This window comes from Mastomys coucha, unplaced genomic scaffold, assembly GCF_008632895.1.
Source record: "Mastomys coucha isolate ucsf_1 unplaced genomic scaffold, UCSF_Mcou_1 pScaffold22, whole genome shotgun sequence".
NCBI classification, from domain to species: Eukaryota; Metazoa; Chordata; class Mammalia; order Rodentia; family Muridae; genus Mastomys; species Mastomys coucha.
In genome coordinates, this window is record NW_022196905.1 from 224,226,376 (window position 1) to 224,233,383 (window position 7,008).

A 7,008-nucleotide genomic window follows, 5' to 3' on the forward strand; every position below is an offset into this window, starting at 1 on the left:
GAGGCCAGCCTGATCTACAGAGTGAGCTCCAGGACAGCCAGGGATATACAGAGAAACCCTGTCTCGAAAAATTAAAAAGAAAAAGAAAAAAGAAAAAACAACAAACAAAGAAAGAAAATACCTGTCAAACTGGCCAGTATGAATCAGGAAGCATATCCTCAACTGAAGCTCCTGCTCCATAGGTGACTGTGTCCTTTATCACATTGACAAATCTAGGCACAGAGGTAGAATTATAATCTGGTGGGGTGAAGCAAGAAGCTACTAAAGATATTACATGTCCTTCCCGTGTAAATAGACTTTGCAGTGACATTACAAGAAAAGCATAGATTTATTGGTTAGAAAGGTGAAAGCTTACACAGTTGCTAATCATGATGGATCAATTCTCACTTTGCTGCTGGTGAGAGTCTCCAACCAGATCCCAGGATGAGAGGTTTCATTCCTCCTTATAGACCCATGTTTCTGTCTCTTTGACTTACTGGCATGTACAACATCCAAGGGCAACTCCGGCTTCACATTCATGGGTTTTTGTAGTAGCCTCTCCTTGCAATTTTATGAGTGACTTATGCAGTAAAAGAGGCATTTCTCTTTGTAATCCCTTAGGTAGTATGTTAGGTATCAGTTATAGTAGGTTTAGAGCCTAGTTGGAATGTATAATCAAAGTTGGCAATGCCCCTTTTGGGCATTGTTTGCCTTATTGTTCTACACTGCATATGTTTGTGGGATTGCCTGCTAGCTAAGATGTAGTAGGTGATGGGGGTTCCTTGGAGTCTTTTTATGCTTATCTCATCAGTTTCATACACATTATATCAGATACTGAGAAGGCCCAGGTAAGCAAGGCTCGTCTGTGGTGGCAGTGGGGGCAGGATTTCTCTCAGTTTCTGAGGACTGTGTGGGGGCAGGCCACAATAGCAATACACAGCAGGCTAGTAGCAATGACTAAGTGTTCCTGTCATATATAGATTGAGGGACAGGTAGAGACTACACCTCACTGCTGGACCCCTGTTGATATTCTATTATGTAAGGGCTGTGGGAGATTGTGTCTTCATAACCAAGCTCCTCAGGAAAGGCTATCCAGTTGATCTGGTCCTTTGGGTATTGGGGTGAGAGCAGGGGAGGCACCTAGTTACTTCTTGGAGATTTAAGAGGCTAATGTGCTCTTATGAGTGGTCTAGATGCTTCTCAAGGCCACTATAGAGTCTGTGGGCAGTTTGGCAGACTTTGGAGATGAATATATACTTATACAAATATCAAGATCCAACACTCAAAGCAGGCACTGCAGGAATGTGGGTGTCTTTTACCTCCTTTTTCAGATGAATAGCTGTGGAAACTAAATCCTGTCACTTCTAAAAACTACAGTACCTTTCTAAGTGTATAATTAAAACTCTTCTCATTTTGATATATTATCATGCCATTTTAATCTTTCAAAAAATGCATCATTGTTTTTTAATTTAGTAAAAGCTGTTTCCCCTGCCATTAGTAATTCTATACAATATTTGTAGCCCTCTTTTTTTTTTTTTTTATACAATACTTCTATAGTCCACCTTTACCAATTTAAGTTTTAGCTCAGGAATGAATTTTGCAAATATACAGAGCTTGGTCGTAGAGATAAACACACTGTTTCTTGGATTATATATCAAGATTTATCACTCAAGTTAGAGTAGAGACTATATTAGGAAGCTGACCTTTATCATAAATATTTTAGCTTCTTGGTATATATTGAAAACATATTCCTCCCAGGTGGTTATTGCTCTTACTATATTTCTTTATGCTTTCTTCTAGCAGTTGAATCACTGAAGAACTTTACATGAATTTTGATACAATTTTTCTGGCAGCTATAACATGTTAGATTGGTTCTAAATAACTGATTGTACATTGTATTGATAAATTGCCACGGGTTTTTTGTGTTAAAAAGCTGGCTTGGCCAGGGTGGTGGTGGCGCATGCCTTTAATCCCAGCACTTAGGGGGCAGAGGCGGGTGGATTTCTGAGTTTGAGGCCAGCCTGGTCTACAGAGTGAGTTCCAGGACAGCCAGGGCTACTCAGAAACCTAGTCTCAAAAAACCAAAAAAAAAAAAAAAAAAAAAAAAAAGCTGGCTTAGCAAATGCTATTGCTTCTCATCCTTCCCCATTTCAGATACACGCATGTTGTCTCAAAGCCTCCTCCAAGACCCTCTGCCAGGGAACAGACTAGCTTCTGGCTCCTTAGTAGGGAAAGAGAAGAACTTAATAATAGCCCAAGATTAAAAACATTGGGTCATTGAGAATAACAAGAATGTAAACAATTTCTAAGAAGTTATAATTTTTTTCTCAATATATATTGCTTTATTTCACATTTCTGTTTTACTAGTCAAGGGAGAATTAGAATTATAATAAATATATTTTATAGTACAAAAAAAGGTTTCTGTGCTGCAAGATGGTATACAAGTTGCTGGCTTAAAAACAAATGGTTTTGTTATTTAAAAAAAAAAAACTACACAAGAAAATTCAGTACACGGTTTGCCCCCTAATACCATAACTATCAAGCCAACTATCTAAAAAAAAAAGGGATTTCTGAGCTGGCTATCTTGTGTCCTACCTCTGCCTGTTCCAGCAGCCTAGAGCTTTCTCTTGCCACAGTGGCACAAACCATATCATCTTGAGAATAAAAAAGGGGACAGGAAAACAGTGTCTCCAGCAAGTCACAAAGGCAACATCTTTACCCACTACCCTGTAACCTTAAGCAAGCAGTCTGGGCCAGGTTTTTGAGCAGCTCAGTTTTATATTTATGGACTCTAATTTTCTAAGCATTGCAGTATTCTAGAGCAGGAAGTAAAGAGCCTCAGGCTCGATTACTAAGTGCCCTGGGCTTAATTTTCTGCTTTCTACCCACATGGATATCATCCTGAACAGTGTACTTCACTAGCTCTCCAAACAGTGAACACAAGAGCTAGGTGAGGGGAGGCGGGACATACCCGTGTCCCCCAGAGCTTTTGAGGTAGAAGCAGGAAGGCCAAGAGTATAAGGTCTCCTCAGCGCTACAGCTAATATGAGGCCAGCCTCGGCTACATGAGACCCTGTCTGAAAAATAAAAATAAAATCGGTTGAAATAAGGAACATCTTTGCTGAAACAAGGCCAGAGGCTCAGTGCTGGGCTAAGCTCCAAGCAGGGGCATCAGCACTCAGAAGATGTGATTGTTTGCCAAGGAGAACAGAGAGAGCAGGTGTCCTGGAAGATGACTGATCCTCATGGACCCCAGCCTCTAGCTCTGTTACACTCAGAGTGAGACACAAGTTCAAAACTGCGAGTTTCCATAAGTGCCCTGGAAGGTCACGGCCCTCCAGCTGCAACGGAGGAATTTAGCTCAGGGCCAGGAGGCCGGGCCTTCTATTCCTCAGAAGCACAGGGATGCCTTTAGTCACCACCTGACTGACTGCACCACTCTGATCCTACAGGGCTGAGCTTGACAATCCTGCCCTTAATAATTGCTTACATTAAAAAAGTTTCATAAAAATATTATCCAGGAATGGTCAAGGATATTACGCTCTTGGAGGAATGCTATACGGCTCTGTCTTTAGGGGATACATGTTGTACCCTGTCTTAGTTGCCCCTGACTGCAGCCCTCACCACACTGAACAAAAACTATCAAAGAAAGAGAGCGTCCCTTCTAGAGAGGTTTACCACACTGGCTCCCAGCATAATACTCAGCGGCAAGGCCCTGTGTTCTTGGCATCTGAGAGGGATCCTACATGTCAAGAGAATGCAGGCTCCTTGACTGCCTGACTTGGGGAATCTTCAGAAAGAACCTTTAGAACTTAAACATTCCAGCCCTGTGAGAGGGTAACCCTGCAAAGAAGGGATAAGCCAAAGCTCGAGGGCAGGATTGTAAACATTGTGGTTTTTCTAAGGCCTAAGTTGGTCCATGGCTTTGGCAGCTATGGTTAATCTCCAAGAGAAGGTGACAGGTATGTTCTGGGAGCACAGGGCATATCTTTCTGCATCCTAAGACAAGGTACTGCAAGTCATTGGAAGAGCAAGGAGCACACTAGGGCGAGACCATGCTTTCTTCTTTGGCCAGGGATACAGGGCAGATGTTTGGGTAAATCCCCTAGCTCTCTCCTTATCCCGCTTGACACACTGAGCATAAGAAGGTTCGAACAGCATGAGGCAGTGATGATATCCCGGTCAAGGACAGGTAGGAGCTTTCCTGCAGGTCGTCAAGTAGGTATCAAAAGCTCTCTGGACGCCCAGTGACATCCTTGCTAGATCTTGTGGCGTCCAGTGAAGACTGCCAGGCCTTGAAGAGAAGACCAGGTGAGAGCAGACCGAGTGCCCAAGGTACACGAACCTGGGAGACTGCAGCAAGTGCCCGGCCTCTCTGCATCTGTGCCTCCGCGCTCTGTCCCCACCTCCAGCAGCTTCTGGAACAGTCAGCCTGTAGGGATGAGACTCCCAGAGCCACCCAAGAGGATGGTCATCCTCCTTTGTGGGACTCTTGCTTTCCAGGACAACTCACCACCATGTGATTTTAAACTCAGATGGGGTGTTTGCAGTAGTAGTGGTTGACAGGGTGTTTATCACACACCCCGATATGCTGGTGGTCCGCCGTGAGGCCCTGGGCTGAGAGGTCAGTGACCAGGCAGTGCAAGAGGTCGTACACATCAGCCACCGCCTTCCAGGGCCCAACTTCACAGTGGTGCTCAAAGAGCTGTCCATCACTTTCACTCCACTCAAAGCGGAGGGAGTTAAGGAGTGGACACTCATAGAGGGTGATGAGCATCTCTTCCTTGAAGACACAGACTTTGAGCTTGGCAAAGCGGACCTTCCGCTGTACTGCGCGAAGCCGGGCAATCTCCACCATCAGCTCCAAATGGTCTTTGTATAGGGCATGAACCCCAGGAAGGCTTGGGGCACCTTCTTTCCCTTCAGTGGCTGCATGTTCTGCTGCTCCAAGAGGGGCCCAGTGGCATAGTACTGGTTCTCTGTGCACAGCTAGCACATGCTCTCTGGGTGGCAGGTCCCCTGAACGAAGAAAGTTCAGCACATCTCCAAAGTATGTGCTGCCTGGGTGGATGAAGTACCGACCCTCGGAGTCTGTAGTGGCGTAATGCCGCCTGCTGAACATGGCAGTCAACAAGTGTCTTCATAGCACTGCAGAGTAGACAAGCGCGTGGTAAAGTGAGCCCCTCCAGTGTTAAGGGGGACGACCTCAGGAAGCATTGCCCTCCTTCTATTTCCCAAATTTATCTCCTCTATGTCCTTGCTCACGTTGCTTTCTTGGCCCCAAATCCTCTATCGCTTGCTTTTGTCCATCTAGCAAATGAAATTACCCCATGTTGTAAAGGAGATTGTTCGCTGCATAATTCTGGATGAGAATTGGTCGGGCCCAGTCAGGTGTGTCCTTTTCCTCCTGGGGCGGCAGGGGCAGCCAGTGCCCTCTTTGCGTGGCCGTAGGAGTGGCGGGCTCCAGGAAGTCACCTTTGGCTTCGGAGCTGGACATGGCACTATCCGAGTGAAGGCTGTCTGTCTCTTTCCTGGTGACTACCACCATCCCTCTGGCTCTAGGCTGTGGGCCCGACTTCCGGTAGGTGGGTGGCCCGGGTTTGAAGAACTAAAGCCAAGCAGTGCCTGACCAGATGGGCTGCCAGCAGGCTCTAGAAGCCAAGGGCCTTTTCTAGAGGACAGTTAGGATGTCCTGTGCTGTCCTCCAAAAGTCTAACGACCACTGTGCCTACAGTTAGTCGCTGTTCTGACCTGGCTGCCTCAGTTATAATTGTTTTTATCTCACAGTATAAAAGTGCCTATGGTAGAAAAAGGAGCTTCCGCTCATTCATGGAGAAAAAGCTCCATGGGAAACTCTGGCTCACTGTCTTAATTTCTACAGTTGATTTCTGCTGCATGCTTGTTAAGACCTTAATGTGATGTGCTATCTTTGTCTCTGTAGCAGTTTGAATAAGAATGTTCCCCATAGGTTTATATATCTGGGAGTGGCACTGTTTGATAGTATTAGAAGGATTAGGATGTGTGGCCTTGGGGGAAGTGTGTCAGTGGGGGTGGGCTTTGAGAGGCTTAGCCTCTCTTCCCTGTTGCCTGCTGATCAGGATGTAGAACTCTCAGATACTTCCATAGCACTGTTTGTGTGTGTGTGCAGCCTTGCTCCTTGCTCTGGTAATAGTGAACTAAGCCTCTGAAGCTGCCAGGCAGCCCCAATCAAGTGTTTCCTTTTATAAAACATTAGGCTGAGCATGGGGACCCCAGTGGAGAAGTTAGGGCAAGGACTGTAGGAGCTAAAGGGGTTTGGAACCTTATAGGAAGAACAACAATATCAACCAACCAGACCTCCCCACCCCCAGCTCCCAAGGACTACACTACCAACTAAAGAGTACACAGGGGGTAACCATGGCTCCAGCTGGATATGTACCAGAGGATTGCCTTATCTGGCATCCCTGGGAGGGAAGCCCCTTGGTCCTGTGGAGGCTTGATGACCCAGGGTAGGGGAACACTAGGGCTCTGAGGCAGGAGTGGGTGGGCTGGTGGAGGAGCACCCTCATAGAGGCAGGGGAAGGGAGGAGGGGATGGGGCTTTTGGAGGGGAAACTGGGAAGGGGAATAACATTTGAAATGTAAATAAATAAAATAACCAATAATAAAAAAAGTTGGCTTGATCCTGATATCCCTCCACAACAGTAGAGGAGCAGCTAAGCCAGCCATAGGGTTACCCGAGTCCTGCCTGGCTGGTGTAAGCTCCTGCTTTGAGGATGCTCTGCTCTCTTCTGCTTCTATCTGCTCCCTGCCGGTCCTTTACTTCTGCTTACTACACTTACACTCAGTCATTCAAAACTAAAAGTGCAGATGTCTTAGAACACTGATGGTTGTAGTTGTAGCTCATTAGCCCATCAAAAAGCATGAACCTAGCTTGATGTTTTTAATTTCCTTCTATTAGAGTATTTTAAAAATTAGGGTTTTAGCTTTTAGGCCAATTTACTGTTTTCTGTAATTCACATGGGAAGCTTTTTTTTTTTTTTTTTTTTTT

The 7,008-nt window shown here is 45.5% G+C and overlaps 1 protein-coding gene and 1 pseudogene across 7 annotated transcripts in view; one reads left to right on the forward strand and one right to left on the reverse strand.

Moving 5' to 3' along the window:
• Phkb (phosphorylase kinase regulatory subunit beta) overlaps positions 1-7,008 on the forward strand; it is a 210,521-nt gene that overhangs the window by 8,223 nt on the left and 195,290 nt on the right. The window lies entirely within an intron of this gene.
• LOC116069778 lies at positions 4,489-5,527 on the reverse strand (annotated as a pseudogene).